This window comes from Haematobia irritans, chromosome 2, assembly GCF_050003625.1.
Source record: "Haematobia irritans isolate KBUSLIRL chromosome 2, ASM5000362v1, whole genome shotgun sequence".
NCBI classification, from domain to species: Eukaryota; Metazoa; Arthropoda; class Insecta; order Diptera; family Muscidae; genus Haematobia; species Haematobia irritans.
Window position 1 is genome coordinate 72,162,048 of NC_134398.1, and position 17,418 is coordinate 72,179,465.

The 17,418-nt window shown below is 32.8% G+C and overlaps 1 protein-coding gene across 3 annotated transcripts in view; it reads left to right on the forward strand.

Annotated features, from left to right (window-relative positions):
- Window positions 1-17,418, forward strand: part of C1GalTA (Glycoprotein-N-acetylgalactosamine 3-beta-galactosyltransferase 1) — a 62,033-nt gene that overhangs the window by 10,950 nt on the left and 33,665 nt on the right. The window contains exon 2 of one of the 3 annotated variants that reach the window (XM_075295270.1): window positions 10,433-10,677. The exons of the other annotated variants lie outside the window; for them this stretch is intronic. The gene's annotated coding sequence lies outside the window, so the exon portion shown is untranslated. The remainder of the gene's footprint in view (window positions 1-10,432; window positions 10,678-17,418) is intronic. 3 annotated transcript variants of the gene reach the window in all.

A 17,418-nucleotide genomic window follows, 5' to 3' on the forward strand; every position in this document is an offset into this window, starting at 1 on the left:
GACCGAATCCTATGTATTCTCCACCATGGATTACGTAGAAAGTTTCACAAAAGAGTGTCACCTACAATCGAATTAATAGGGCTGTGCTAACAGTTACCGATAGCAAGGTATATTAAACCTTCTTAACACTGTCTTCTAAATTATATTCTAGTCCATATGGGGTCTAAGTTAGATAAAAAAGGGAGAATAAACACCTATGTATGTTATGTCTCTTTAGTTTTTGATGACTTTATATAGAAAAGTATATAAATAATTATGAATGGCAATGGCTATTAGAGAGCCAAATTCCAAATACGAGGGATGAACTTTTCTCCTCCAACAGGTTGCGTTGGAAATTTGAAGGTCCGTTTATATGGGGGCTATATATAATTATGGACCGTTATGGACCAATTTGTGCACGGTTATTACAGTGGCATACATTACATGTGGCATACATTTAGACATTTGAATAAATTAGAAATCACCTAAAGCTATGGTTATAAGGCACTACCTGAACAACTAAAAATATATATTCTGTTGATCTCTTACATAAGCTATAAATCATATTTTGTAATACAAACATTTTTTTACAATGGTTAAGACAGTCTCTTTGGGTATAGTTTTCGGAAGCATACTATTAGTATAGAGGGATTTTTTGAACATTAAAGAACTGTTTGGAAATGAAAGAAACTTCCCAATAAACACAAACGTTTGAAAAATGCTAAATTTCAACAATTTTTCAAACATTTTTTCAAAGGATTAGGGTAATATTCAAGTTGAGAAATTGTTGAGAAAATCGCGTTCTCAACAAAAAACAGACATTACCCTCAACAGTGAAATTCAACACATTAGCAATAATATCTCAAGTGTTATCCTCAAATTGAAATGCAACGCTACTCAATAATTTGTCAAACAATTTTCGATGCGAGTCAAATTCAAAATTAACATCGTTGCAAATACTTTTCAACCTAAATTTGTATGAATGATATCCCCACTTCAAATTGAAAGTCAAAGCCAAAATTCTATGAATTTTGTATAATTTATTCATTTTCATCAAAATAAAATATATAATAATACACTACACTACATAATACACTACAATACCAATTGATAAATAATAATCTTATTAAACATATCAACAAATAAGAACAAAAAAACAAACAACAAAACTTTAAATCAAAGACAATAAACTTGAGGAAGATAGGAAATTGGCTTGCGTCATACCAAATGTTGCATTTACCATGTTAGTTCCATACATGTTTGTAATTTTTTTATTTATTTTTGGTTTTAATTTTTTAAATGAAAAACTTAATTTTCTTAATGAAACAATGTTAAATTTTAGGCTACAACAAAAAAATTACATTTTCCCCTTTATGGAAATTTATTTCGTGCACTTAATTTATTTTTATTTGCATTTTAATGCTATGTCAATACTTGTCGTATACGCGTTTGGTTCGAGTATGAAACTAACACGGTAAATGGTTTGATCTCCTCAGTAGCCAATTTCCTATCTTCCTAGAGTTTATTGTCTTTGCTTTAAATATCTTAAACATTATTAGTAAACACTTTAGCATTGATAATTCGCTTTCCTTCCTTTTGGTGTCATAAAACAGCATTAAAATTTATTAACATGCGGGCAATTTGAAATTAGGAATGTACTGGACCGCGTGTTAGAATTGATTTCCAGCAGAAGGAATTCACAAAATATCCATTTTTAACTGATAATATCATATGAATTAAACTGACGATGTGATGCACATTTTCATCCAGAAGTTGTTGATTTCAATAATTTCTTGTTTTTAACAATTTTAATTGGTTGCACTTGTAATGTTTCTGGAAACTTTTTCTTGTCGATAAGCCACTCATTTTTCATTGGCCAGCTTCTTAATGTTTGCAAGAATGTAGCATCCAAAGATTTTAGTTTTCTGCAAAGAGATTTAGATTTAGTGACTTCTCTAAAGTGTTGATTTAATTTTTCATATTGACGTACCAATTATTATAAACTATTTGAAGCAGTTTCAGTTAATTGTCCACCATTTTTTCATCGGTCAGCTTTTTAATGTTTTCAAGAACGTAGAATCCATAATTTTAGTTTTCTGCAAATAGATATACATTTAGTGACTTCCTTAAAGTTTTATTTCATTTTTTATTTTCACTTACCTATTTTATAAACTATTTGGTTATTTGTCTAAAATTTTCCATTTTTTTTTATTTCTTGCAATTGACCACGAACTTCGTTGCACAAATAAGTATTGAAACCCACATGGTTTTTTCGTTGCATTTTAAGGTAGTGTTTTGTCAAAGTTTTCTCATATTATCTTCAACACCTTTTCAAAGATTTCGTCAACATTTTGGCAAATTGGAAGTAATTCGCAAATTGGAAGTAATTTCAGGTCAAGTTGAATTTATGTTGAAAATTATATTTACCCTCAAACTGAAAAGTTGTTGCATTTGAAAAACGCTCATCCTGTGTTTATTGGGTTATTGCGATTTTATCATGGTAAAACGTGGTCACTATATGCACATATTCGGTCAATATTCCCAAAAGGGAAACACTATCGCTTATAGGTAATATAGTGATCAATAATGAAATATTGTAAAAAAATCCCGGTAATTCCCGTACTTAATTCCCGGGAAAGCGGGAACGAAAAAAAGCAAATTCCCGGAAATTTCCGGGAAAAAAACCCCGTAGCCGTACTATTGATTATAATAAAGATTTCATTCATTTTTCTACATTTTATGTGTATTTTGAAAAGTTTTCCTATAAAAATCACTCTTTATATGCATATCAAATTTTTATTGTTGAACCCACCCCCACCACCTATACTTCATCGTTCCACCGATCTGTTTGTTTGATATATCCTTAACACCTGGTTTTATTGTAACCTCTGCTTCTTTTTATTATATACTCTTTATCACAGATATTATGAGTGACAACTCATGTTTGGACATCATAAATCATGTATACTTATTAAGTTTAGATGGACCGCAATTTCCTGGAGTATTTACAATCTTCAGAAAATTTCTATTGGTTACTTGGCCTCTTCACGTAGTATGAGATTACAGGTTACTATAGCCAAACGTGCACGTGCTTTTTTGAGTCCAATATTTCTGAAGGCAATGTAGGTAACCTACCATTATGTAAGTGCGTAACATGGTATTATGTGGATAAAGACGTAAAAAAATTATAGGCATGGCAACAGCTGTACGACGCCTCCACACACATTTATCTACAATTTTCGAGTTTACTTCAATATAGGGGCTATATTCCAACATTTTGCCCAAGATAGCACCGCTATACTTAGTGCAACTTTGAAAGGAAGTTTAATTCCTAAACATATGGTTTACCTTTAATTTAAGAATCTGGTTTATCAAGTAACTTCTACAATTTGTCGATGCAGACTGAGCTTTCAAATAGAGGCCGACTATATCTATAATTCGACTCATGACCTGGAAGGAAACACAATATTAATAAAATAATATTAGAGACATTTAAATCTGAAGCTATTTTTAAGCAAATGTGCTTTCATGATTTATCGGGCGATAGATATATGTAGGTTAAAGTGGCAGCCCGATTAAGTTTTAGGTTCACTTAGACTATTCAGTCCATTATGATATGTATATGTAAATCTGAGTAAAATTGTAAAATGTTTTTTTTTTCCACTTAGTAGTGCCGATTTGAGGAAGATCTGAATAGATTTCACCAAAATAGGTGACAAATTACACTAATTAACAAAATAAAATTGTTTTCATGTACATTTGCTGAGATGTGACTTTCCTTATGTATTTTGATCTGCTGAATTCGAAAATAATTTAAAAAAAAACATTTATGGAACTATTTTTAAGATATCCCGTTATTTTTAGTTTTTCGCTCTTAAAAAAAAATTATATCTCGAGTTAGAAATGTCCGATTATATCGTTGTTGGAATTTAAACGAAAGGTATTGGGATGGCGAATAATCGTGTATAATTGGAAATTTAGCAAACGTATGCATGGCGTCGTGGATTCAACCCCTGTTTCGACCGAACACAAAAAGTTTTTTAAACGTGGGTTATAAAAAGTAGGTCCCTAGTCATTGAGCTAAACATATAATCGGGCAGCACTCAGTGATAAGAAAGAAATTCACCGCTGTAGTATCACAATGGACTATATAGTTTAAGTGAGCCTCAAATATCGAACTTCCACTATACCTAACCTAACTATCACAAAATTTGGAGCCACCGTGGTGCAATGGTTAGCATGCCCGTCTTGCATACACAAGGTCGTGGGTTCGATTCCTGCTTCGACCGAACACCAAAAAGTTTTTCAGCGGTGGATTATCCCACCTCAGTAATGCTGGTGACATTTCTGAGGGTTTCAAAGCTTCTCTAAGTGGTTTAAGTGCAATTTGGAACGCCGTTCGGACTCGGCTATAAAAAGGAGGTCCCTTGTCATTGAGCTTAACATGGAATCGGGCAGCACTCAGTGATAAGAGAGAAGTTCACCAATGTGGTATCACAATGGACTGAATAGTCTAAGTGAGCCTGATACATCGGGCTGCCATCTAACCTAACCTAACGTAACCTAACTATCACAAACATTTGAATTGACGTATTCGTGGTGATCAAGGGCGTTCGTGGCTGAATGTGCTAAGGCGTTCTGTTTTGGACCAACAGGTTCAACCCCCAGGCGGACCGAAAAAAATTTTCAAATTGTAAATATTACATAAATAAAAAAGTTTAATAAAAAATATTGATAAAAAAACGAAATTGGTTAAAAAATAGTTTGTTTTAGTTTTTTTTTTTTTAATTTATTCATTCAAAGGAACTTCCAAGGCACAACTTCTAAAGCCGTGTAAAGGATTCAACAACGGAGTAATTACGTCCTATAACAAGCCCATGTAAAATGCATTGGAAATGATCCAAATTTGCTTTACTTCTGGATCACAAATTGGGAATCTAAACTACTTTCTTGGAAGCTCTTTTTTGCTGGGATTAGAAAAGATGTCATTTTAGCGACACTAATTTTAGCTCTCCATAAAAAATACACGAAAATAAGTCTTTTCCTACCGCCTATCGCAACTTTGTCATTTTATGTAGATAATATTACAATTGTTGTATATTTTTCCTTAATAAATATATATAAGCGCCGCCGTTAATTGGCAAGAACCGGTCGGCGTCATGTGTGTCTTAGTTACACCCAGAGAAGGAATATGATCACCTCAAACATGTTTTAAGAGCAAAATGTTATTTTTGGGTGGTGACCATGTAACATGGTTTTCGCAACCATGTTATTTTCTCGAAAATCATGTACCTCATTTCGGCAAGCAGGTTATATTTGACGAGAAAATAACATTTTAGTGACAAACATGTTACATGGTCACCATATAAAAATAACATTTTGCTCTTGAAATATGTTTGAGGTGATCATATTCCTTCTCTGCGTGTAGGTTTAACGAAATCGACCGTGATTTTGGAATAGTTTTTTTATTTCAAAAATATTTTTTTAACAAAATTGCTTTTTTGGTGATAACAGTTTGTAGTTTTCGAAGAAATTAAAAAAAACTGTAACATTAGAACAAAGTTTACGATACCCGTGTTCCAAACGCAATCAAATGAAATATTCCCATTAATAAAAACCTGTGTGATCTGCGCAAAGGTTGAATGACAAATGCTAATTAAATAATTATTGGTTTTAATAATCTATAGAAAAAATCTAATCTAATTATTTCACATTATAGTAGATATTTATTTTCTATTGAAGGTATTCACAATAAGTTGCTATTGTGACTCACAAATCAAAAACAATTCCAGGTCGCTTTTGGCGCGATCAGTTGTACCATATAGACCTGCAGTGGGTATTCAAAAGTTATAATCAATACTAAATAAATACATGCAATTAGTGACTTAGGCTACTTTGTAAATGACATGATTTCGTCGATTTCATTCCATATGTTGCCCTAGTAATTATACGGCATGCATGAAACATGAACAGAGTCAGAACTTTCGATTTCAGGTAGTAACTTAAATCCATAGAACAATATAAAATTCTATTGTGCTTTTTGTTCATTTTGTTTTATGAAACAAAACTACAACGGAAGTATGGTCTTCAAATGAAAACAAAAACGCAACACATAATCTCGTTAGACTTCAAGTTCGATGTCCCATAGTTGTTTCCCTGGAAGTTGGTTGTTATCAATGGACTTTTAGTTAAAATACAAAGTTTTTTTCTTTCTATAAAATCCCAAATACACACATGACATATGAAAAAAATGAAACATACAAGTCATGGGTTTTATAAGTCATATAATATAAAAAGGGGAGGGAGGTGGTGGATTACTCTATAGCACATGCAAATTAATTTATCATTTATATCATAATTACAACTAAGAACAACAACAATATAATAATATAATTACGAATAAATGATTTTGAAAAAAAAAAAACAAAAACAAGTATATACATCCGAAAGTTCTACTGGGTCGAATCTTAAGTACCCACCACCATAGATTGCATACACGATTACAAAGGGTTATATGAAAATTTTTCAAAAAAACACCCGTCAACTTTAGATAAAAGCATGAAATATTTAGTTGAATCGACAGTACCGTCCATATAATTAAAGGTTTGAAGATGCAATTGTTGACCGCGACTACACCTCAAAGGGTCGATACGCTTAGTAAAATTTTGGTATACTCTTTACGGCCGTTATCTCTCGAATAAATGCTTTAATGTTTTGTAACATAGCCCCACAAAAATAGTCTAAAAGAGTTAAATCGCACGATCTGGGCGGCAATTGAGCTGTCCCGAACGTGAAATAAAATGTTCACCGGACTCGCCTCTTAATAACTCCATTGTTACGCGTGCTGTGTGACATGCGTCAAGCAAGTCAAGAACTTGCATTTAAGGTTACAAAGCTGAATATCATCTCACGGTTGCGCTCACCATTCATATTTGCGTTACGTTTCGCATCATCTTTTAAGAATTACGGTCCAATAATGCCACCAGCCCATTTGGAGCTTTTGCAATGTTTCTGGCTGATCTCCACTCCAAAATCGGCAGTTCTGCTTATTTACGTACCGATTGAGACAAATATAACATTTTCATAACAATCTTCAATAATTTGCACGCGTTGTTCGTTAGCAATACGATTGATGATTAAACTATATACCAAACTGAAGATTTTTGACAGTGAAACAAAACATGAAACATGCATCTGCTGTTTAAACCGGTGTTGCTAAACAGATAATGGCTAAAAAATCACCCTTTTCTAATTATCTAATTATCGAACGATTTTTACGATGATTTCCGTTTTCTTAGTAGTTCATACGGACACCGTATATCGAAGCAGAAGAGACGACAACAATGCAACAGGTATGTTTAGAAGATCGGTCTATAAGGGGACTATATCTATTCATGGACCGATATAGATCAAGTTTTGGGTTACTTTAGGGTAAATAATAACATCATCTTCCAAATTTTAGTCGTATTGGAAAAAAAATAAGCCAAGTCATAACTGCGGATCGATCTATATGGGATCGGTTATGTCAAATTATAAACCGATAAAGGCCGATTTTTGTGTTGTTACTTAAGGGTGAATATTTATATCAAGTTTAGACGTATCGGGTGAAAAATAAGCCTTTAAGGTGTTAAAGATGTTAAAAAGTCAAAGTGTGATTTCATCAGACGGGCGTACGGATTTACAGGGCTACATCGACTCAGAATTGCATCACGACCACCAATATACAGTGAACCCTCAGAAAGGCTGACATCCACGGTTGCCTATATTTTGTCCACATTTGGAAGGAGTCCAGTGTTGAGAGGTTAATATTAATTTGTTCATATAGCAAACGTCCCAGATAACTGTCCACATTTGGGAGGTATCCGGTTTTCAGACTGTCCAAGTTTGAGAGGTTTCACTGTAACATACATGCATTATGGAGTCTCACACAAATATTTCTTTGCGTTACGAACAGAATGACGAAGTTAGAATACCGCCATCCTTTGGTGGTGGGTTTAAAAATACATGTGTATACGATGGACATTCTGGGTTAAATGAATTAGACGTCACACAAAAAACCTCGAACCTATCGCCTAGAGATTGGCCGGAATACTCGAGGTAGTGATGCAAATGTTCGTCATATTTTTGGTTTTACTTTAGTGCGAGTGCAGTATTTAACGGGATAGCTGGCACGAAGTGTTACACATTACAACTGATACACTAAAAAACAAATACTAAAACCACCCAGGAAATTATCGAACGATTTTTACGATGATTTCCGTTTTCTTAGTAAAAAAATTTTGGTTAATTTTTGGAAAAGTTTAACTAAACATTGATTTCAAAAAATATTTTGCGACAAATCCAAGAAAATTTATTAGACATAAATTTACGACGATTTCATAGTATGAACAAAAAAAATTGGAGTTCAATATTACAAAAACGTCTTTAGTGCCGAATGCAAGAGTTTAAGATGACGCATTATTGGTAAAATTTACAATTAAAAAAAAATTAAACTTCACTTGTGTATACTCGTATTTTGTTCGCCCTTCTTGGTTCATTTAACTAACGTACGTAAAACATTATTAAATTCAAGGAAACGTTTGCAAAAAATAGAGTTAAATTGGCTTTAGTGCCATAGATGGTTCACTTTTTTCTGAATGTAGATGTTTGCATCGGAGTTCATTTAAAAAAATATTGTTAGAATTTAGAGGTAATTGAGTTCGTATAAGCGCAGCAACTACTTTGCTCTTCCCGTTTTTCAAATTTTGTTGAATTCTGCCTTCCGGAAGATCGCTGTGACCCAATAAATACTTAGCTTCATTTCCTGAAATTTGGGAAATTTTAAATAAAAATGCACTAATATGGGAAATACGACAACACTGTCCAAAACATACGAATTTCCAAACAAAAAACCAATGGCATATAACAAAGTCCAATGAATATATTATTTTATTATTGTATTATTTTCTCTGGGACAATACTTCGATCGGGTACATTTGCGTTGCGTCCAACGCTGCATTGAATCTCCCACCATAACAGTTTCTTTCCCTACCCCTCACAATAAAGGCGAACAGAACAAAAATAAAATAGAACAGAGATTAAATTAAGCATGCAATGATCGACTGCCCTCATATCACAGCTCACACAAAAAATGGTCATTACCCTCCCACCATTGTGAAATGCGATAGTGGTTGGGTATGTCAAGCCCGAGTCTAATCAGAGATTCAATGCCTTGGCTTCTTACAAGGCATGCGAGTATATGTATTTCAAGTGACGAAAAAAGGGATTGCAAACTATGTCTTTTTTGTGTGTGCGTGTGTGTGTGTGTGTGTGAGGGTTCAGAGGGTGTGCAACTGATAAGATTGATTTTGAGAGTGCAAGAAAGTACTCCCAAGAGATTGTGGTGAAAGAAGTAAAAAATGCTCGTATGTTTAACAAATTAATCAAAGGAATATTGACAAGTAAATACGGCATAAAATTCACCATGGATTGTATATGAGAGATTTTCCTAAAGACATGGTCCCTTAAATTCGAGTGCAGCGTTAAGTGCCTGAACACAAAACTGTCGAAAAACGTCTAACCAATTAATTATTATTGTTGAAAAAAAAACACAAAATGGAATTTAAAAAGCGGTTTCTTAGCGTAAATTGCAAGTAAAATGCTCTAAAACCCGAAAAGAAGGTGCTGAAATAGGCCCTTTTAACGGCTGTCACAGTCAAAGAACTGATGTCTGGTTGTAATTGAAAGTGTAACATAATGGTGAATGGAGGGAATGAGAATGGTCCATAACATTAATTCAATAAGCTTTCTTTCTTTACAATAACATAGTAACCGATCAAGTTTTTGATCTTCACCTGTTAGCTCAATTTTAATGTAATTGGGAGGGAATTGGAACAGTTTGATTCAAATTGTCTAGATCTATAAGGAAAGATCAACATCTTTGAATCCAAGTAAACTTGTATATGTTCCTTTGGCGTGTAAATGAAACATTCCATTACAGAACCTCAGTCGCATAACACATGCTGTGTATTTAATAATTAGATAAAAATGCAATAATTACAAATGAAATGTAACAATGAGGCTGCGCTATTTAATTAAGTTAATGCAATTCTCGTGTCACATCATTGTTTGTCAGGAATACGCCCTGTGTAACCAATTTGTTGCAAAAATTGATACTAGCAAAACAAAAACAAATATTTGTTTAAATAGAAAATGCTTTAGTTCGACATCATCTAATGAGTTATTAATGTTTTTTGGAATAAGTTTTTCATGAACTTCCTCAGTTTCATTGAGGCTGGTACCTAGTACCAGGTTGGGGTTAGGTAATAACGAGGAAATAACGTTCACTCACAACATTTGTATATAAAGGATTGATAAATATATCTAAATATATCTAAATATCTATATTTGGACCAAATCTAAATTTTGAACTATATCTAAATTTTGACCAAATAAATACGGCTTTGCTTTTCAGGTAATGTGAGAATGACATTTTAGTCAATATAAGAGCTTATGCGTAACATGAAGAAGATGGGACATGTATAAGAAGTTGCACTTTAAACACATAATCCAATGGAGAGCTAAATCGACTCACAATTTGATTCTAAGACGATTGATAGTGTCCCTCTAGTCACGAGAGTAACCAAAAGCCACCAACATCTAGTTCCGAAATTAGCTTTTGGAAATGCCTTATTGATCTGGCTCCATTTCATACTACAGGTAATGTAGAATCCAAAAAAGGTATCTAGTTCACAAAATATGTTTTTGTGGCGTACTACTACTAGCTACAGAACTGCACTGTTAGAAAAATATGTTTTACATATGTTCCGATATAAACAAAATGTGTTTCGGGCAAAATTTTAAAACACAATATATTTAAGTGCAAACATGTAATGTTCCTAAACTAACACTAAATGTTTGGGACATCTATGTTAATATGTTAGAATATATTATGTTTGGGGCATGAATGTTTCATAAAAATCATATGTGTGAATGCAAACATATATAAATTTAAAAATTTCGACTAAACATACATATATTGTGATATTTTATTCAAAGCGACAGACAGAGTATAGAGAAAGAAATAGAGATGGAAACCGGCAGAGTTCACGAAAGATATCAACATAACACATCGAAAGAATCAAAAGAGAACAATTTCTGTGAAACCGCTTGTAACTGTGTTATGATAAGGCCAAAAATTTGATATGCTTAAGTCTAAATATTATTTAATTTGAATAAAGAGATTAGACATTCGGAACCAAGAGAATAGACATTTGAAAAACAAACAGCATATGTTTTCGCTTTGAGAGCAGCATTTTATGTATGTGTGGACATGTGTTTTCTTATCATTTTGGCATTATGGGCACAATTTTTTTCTTGGTTCGTTAAAAGAAATCAGGGGTCTTCATAAAAATAACGAAAGGGCACTGTACTCTTTTTAGAGTTAGGACAGTAAAATGAAATAAGGAGGAAATAGTAAAAAATAACAGTGTAAAATGTATAAAAACTAAGTTTAGTTCCTCTTTATTAATAAGTAGTCCACGAGGAGTTGACGGACATCTTCAAATATAAAAGCGGAAATTAAGCTCGAGTTTTGCAGCTAAAAAAACTATTCACGCCTAAATAAACGTATGTTTATATTATAAAATTATTTATGTATGTTTATACTCGACTCCACGTTCTTCTTTTGTTAGAGTTTTTGAATTCCTTCCAAATTTTAAAGTTTTGTACCAAAAACAGTTTTTTGTTACAAAATTGTTATTTTTGCAATAAAAAAATAATATTTTATATATAACAAGTATATACAGCAGTAAGTTCGGCCGGGCCGAATCTTAAATACCCACCACCATGAACCAAATATTAGGGTTTCCTTTGAAATTTCAGGAGGGCTTGAGGACTTGAGGACACTTCCCGAAGATAAATTTAAAGATTTCACCTATGAAGACTATATCACATTCTGGATTTATAAGAACCATTTTGTTTGAGTTTTAGAGGAATCATTAACATCTCTTGTAAGTGTGCAAGAAAATTATAAAATAACGTCTTGATTTGAAATCTTAAATCTGTAGAAGTAAAATCTGGAAATTTTACATTAAGTTTCAAGCAATTTTCATGATCAGTGCGCCTTCTACACCCTCAAGAAGTGAAGTCGGTCTATATGGAGGTATTACCAAATGGACCGATAAAAACTTGATCCGATACACGTTTTTGTGAGCCTAAAATACCAGAATATTTACAATTTCAGGCATATCAGATAAAAACTACGGTTTCTAGAAACCCAAGGAGTTAAATCGGGAGATCGTTCTTATGGGGGCTATACTAAAATATGGACCGATACTCACCATTTTCGGCACACCTCTTTGTGACCCGAAAATACCTCTAGATTTCCAATTTCAGGCAAATAGGATAAAAACTTCGGATTCTAGAAGCCCAAGAAGTAAAATTCGGAAATCGATCTATATGGGGGCTATACCAAAATATGGACCGATACTCACCATTTTCGGCACACCTCTTTATGGTCCTAAAATACCTCTAGATTTCCAATTTCAGACAAATTGGACAAAAATTACGGTTTCTATAAGCCCAAGACCCCAAATCGGGAGACCGGTCTATATGGGGGCTATACCAAAATATGGACCGATACTCACAATTTTTGGCACACGTTTTTGTGGTCCTACAATACCTCTAGATTTCCAATTTCAGACAAATTGGACAAAAATTACGGTTTCTATAAGCCCAAGACCCCAAATCGGGAGATCGGTCTATATGGGGGCTATACCAAAATATGGACCGATACTCACAATTTTTAGCACACGTATTTGTGGTCCTACAATACCTCTATATTTCCAATTTCAGGTAAATTGAATAAAAACTGCGGTTTCTATAAGCCCAAGAAGTAAAATCGGGAGATCGGTCTATATGGGGGCTATACCAAAACGTGGACCGATACTCACCATTTTTGGCACACCTCTTTATGGTCATAAAATACCTCCAGATTTCAAATTTCAGGCAAATTGGATAAAAACTACGATTTCTATAAGCCCAAGACCCCAAATCGGGAGGTCGGTTTATATGGGGACTATATCAAAACCTGGACCGATATAGCCCATCTTCGAACTTGACCTGCCTGCAGACAAAAGACGAGCTTGTGCAAAATTTCAGCACGATTGCTTCATTATTGAAGACTGTAGCGTGATTACAACAGACAGACAGACAGACAGACAGACAGACAGACAGACAGACAGACAGACGGACAGACGGACATCGTTATATCGTCTTAGAATTTCTCCCTGATCAAGAATATATATACTTTATATAGTCGGAAATCGATATTTCGATGTGTTACAAACGGAATGACAAACTTATTATACCCCCGTCACCATTCTATGGTGGTGGGTATAAAAATCAGTCAATTTCGTTTATATGAAGCACTGTTACTGACTATAAATCTTTAATAACCCACATTTCGAAGTTTCATTATAAAAATTGAATATAGTATAAATATAAATGTGTAAATTAAAAAAAAGTGTTCGGTCGGAGCAAGGATTGAACCCACGACCCTTTGCATGCAAGGTAGACATGCTAACCCCTGCTCCACGTGGCAAACAAATGTATGTTTCTGTTAAATAATGTTATGTTTGCATGGGCTCGTGGGCGCTGCAAACTATGCTATATAAATGTAACTTATAACGATAATTATCTACTGGTGATTATAACAGCTACGTAGCCCATTGGATATTGTGTTGGCTTACAAACTGTATGGTCCTCGGTTCGATTCTCCGTGCAGGCGAAAGGTAAAATTTAAAAAATTTATAAAAGTGAATAATTTCTTCAATATTATTTGTATTACAGAAAAAGGTGCCAAGAACTAAAATATTTCGTGGAAGTGAAAATTACGAGTATGTTAGGGAATGAGCAAATCGTCTTTGCGAAAAATTGTTCCAATCATATAATATTTTTGGGCTCAAAATGCTTCCAAACATATAATATGTTCACATAAAACAAACATATTAATGTTTCGGCAGTATCCAATAATATATGTGCTTTCTGCAAAATATGTTTGGAACATATGTTAAAGAAGCGATTTTTTTTTGGGGGGTGTGGGCTCAAGTAATGCTATAGAGAATGCTTTAATGACGAAAACAAGAAATCCATGTACAAATTTCACAATTTACTTCATGATTTTTTTTCAAATAGAGACATAAAAAAAAACAAAGTACAGCTATTCTTGCGTTGAAGGGATACCTGTATTAAAAGTCAGTCGAGTTCTATTGGTCAGTTCATTCGCACCAAATAAGAGTGAGTAAAATAAAGGTGTAAATATGAAAAATATTTAAAATCTGTGTACAGGTAGTAAAGAAATATTAATGTAACAAAAAGTCAATTTCTTAAAAAAGTCAAAATATGTGGCAGTGATTAAATTGACATTTTTGTAAAAATATATTTTTATCTATCGGTTTCAAAACTGTTTACATTTTTAGGAGAACTGAAATTGATGGTGGAATAACATACATATTTTGAAACATATATTGGAACATATTTTAAGGAGAATTTTATATTTTGTTAAATAAAAACCATTGTATTGACAATTAAACTATTTTCTTCAGAATAAATACGTATTCCGAAAAAACTGGTACTATAACTGGTTTCACCACTAAACACCCAGAAAAAAGTGACCCATTCTTTAAGTTAAAATGAACTCATTGTGAAGAAAGTTGAACTTGAAAGTTGAAGTTAAATTTTAAAATAGTTATAAAATCGATATAAAAATAATTTCATCTACATTGCAGAAAAAAAGGTGCTAAGAACTAGGAAACCTCGAGGAAGTGAGAAAGATGTGAGGAAAGATGCAAAAAAGCTAGACGAGTTTTTTTGGAATTAGTATGAAATTGTTTTACATACTGTAAAAGATTTAACGTCTATCACAAAAAATATATACTTTTCTTCCAAACAAACTTCCTTACCAAAGGGAAACCATATTTGTTTGTCTAAAAATTCGTTTGGGAGGAAATAATTATTTTTTTGCGTGTATGGTATAAAAAGATCATTCAATATAGATCATTCAATATCCCACTCCAAATGACGTAATCTCAAAATTCTTCAAATTCAGACTAAAAATCGTCAACTCTTCATTTTTACTGTTGGTCCTAAAAATCTCTAAAATAAATCATTTATGGCAACACTGCATGTGAATCTTATAGGCACCAACGCAAAAGAAATTCATACAGTCAAGTATTAGATTATAGGGCACACACAAACGCATTTAATGAAACTTCACTTAAAAAAAAAAAACAAACCACTTTATTAAAAAATTAAATACTGTGTCCCAAATTCAACATATATTAACCAAAATCTTCACAATATTTGAAATGGGATTTCCGTTCGCGGTTACTTCCAATGATGGAGATCTATGTTTTCTAGAAGTACGATGGATCGAATCGAACCACTTTAATGCCCACCGCCTTAAAATTCTATTTGTTATTATTTTCTTTTTAATTATATTTTAAGTACTCGATCCTCCGATTTGGCTTCTTGAGCGATTAAGTTAGTAAGCTTTGTCAAAAGGTCTAGCATTTTTGACCAGCCTTCATATGTACCGAAATCGTATTTCTTTTGTTGGAGTTTTTGAATTTCTTCGAAAATTTCAAATTTTTTATTACAAAATTTTTATTTTGCTATAAAAAAATAAAATAATTTTTGATCCAAATATACGGTCCATTTCATTTATATCTAACACTGTTCTTTTCCGACATTAAGTCTTTAATAAGACACATTTTGAAGTTTCATAGTAAAAATGTACTATATTAATATGTAATGTCGAACATATTTTCAGAATCTTCTGAACATTTTTGGAATATATATAAAAGGAAACTTTTTTGTGTTCGGTCGAAGCAGGGATTGAACCCACTACCTTTTGTGTGCAAGGCAAGTTGCCCACTGGATAGTGTGTTGAAAGTTAAAATTTAAAAATAGTTATAAAATCGATATAAAAATAATTTCATCTACATTGCAGAAAAAAGGTGCTAAGAACTAGGAAACCTCGAGGAAGTGAGAAAGATGTGAGGAAAGATGCAAAAAACTAGAAGATTTTTTTTTGAGTTAGTATGAAATTGTTTTAACAAACTGTAAAAGATTTAACGTTTATCACAAAAAATATATACTTTTCTTCCAAACAAACTTCCTTACCAACAAAAGCAAAGGGAAACGATATTTGTTTGTCTAAAAATTCGTTTGGGAGGAATGAATTATTTTTTGCTTGTAGATATCTTTTAGACCCCTAAAATTCAAATGTGAAATTTAGTGTTCTTTGGCACACATAAATAAATTATATAATTTATATAGGTCCATTGTTTGGTACCCTGCATCACAGAATTACGTATGGAGTGTTATTCGAATGGGATTTAGTTACATTACCCGGAGTCTAGGGTGATGAATAATGGTGGACTCGTAGACGACACCACAGTCCCGCATGGAGCTATATTAAACCTCGAAATGTGTCGTTCGTTTTTATAAAAAGTTATGGCTTAATATAAACGAATTGGACTGTGAATGTAGTTTGTAACAAAATATTTTTGTTTTTTGTAAAAAAAGTTTACACTCTTTGAAAAACTTAAAAACAAAAACTGAAACAAAAGAATAAAGAACATTTCATTCCAAAACGTTGTAGTTCTTCGCGTATAAGAATAACACGTTTCTCTGTGAATTCAACACAAAGAATACCCATGGTATTTTTTTATTTTGCTCTTTGCAAAACCTAATAAACGCTTCATTGGAATGAAAATCAAAAATTTTGTATTCGTTATGGTTGTCACCATAAGAACCTTTAAAAAAAGGGAAATAAAATAATGGAAGTGCACATTTGTCATTTTGTTTTTCTTTGTCTAGTACATATTTTATTATACAGTTTATTTATTTTTAAACTTTATGTTTACGCAAAAAATCCATTATTTTCCAAAAGCCTTTGGGTTTTTCATGTTCTGGTCTTAAATAATCATACATGAAGTTGTCGTTGTTGTTGCTTTTACAATTTGTTTGCATATTTTGCGATAAAGCAAACAAAGCGGCTTTACTATTTGCTCGGGCGAAACATAAATGAGGGATCATGTCTGGAATTAATTTTGATAAAGTACTGTCGTCGTACTGTCTTTTCATGGATACAAAAACTACAGACAGTAGCAACATTCAATTGAGTAGCCGTGACGAAAAATCAGTGACAACTTCATAAAAAAATCCATACCCTACAATAACGAGCGGTGATTTTGTGAGACACATACACCCTGATAGTTAAATTAATTTATTGATATTATAAGAATGTACACTGAAAAAAGCATGCCCGGTTCCAAAGATTTTGTCTTTACTTTAAAAATGGTGGTATTGATTCCTACCAAAGAAGCGGAGAGTACAAGATCCAAAGATTTTGACCTTCGTTTAAGGATTTTGGTATTGATTCCGAGCCAATGA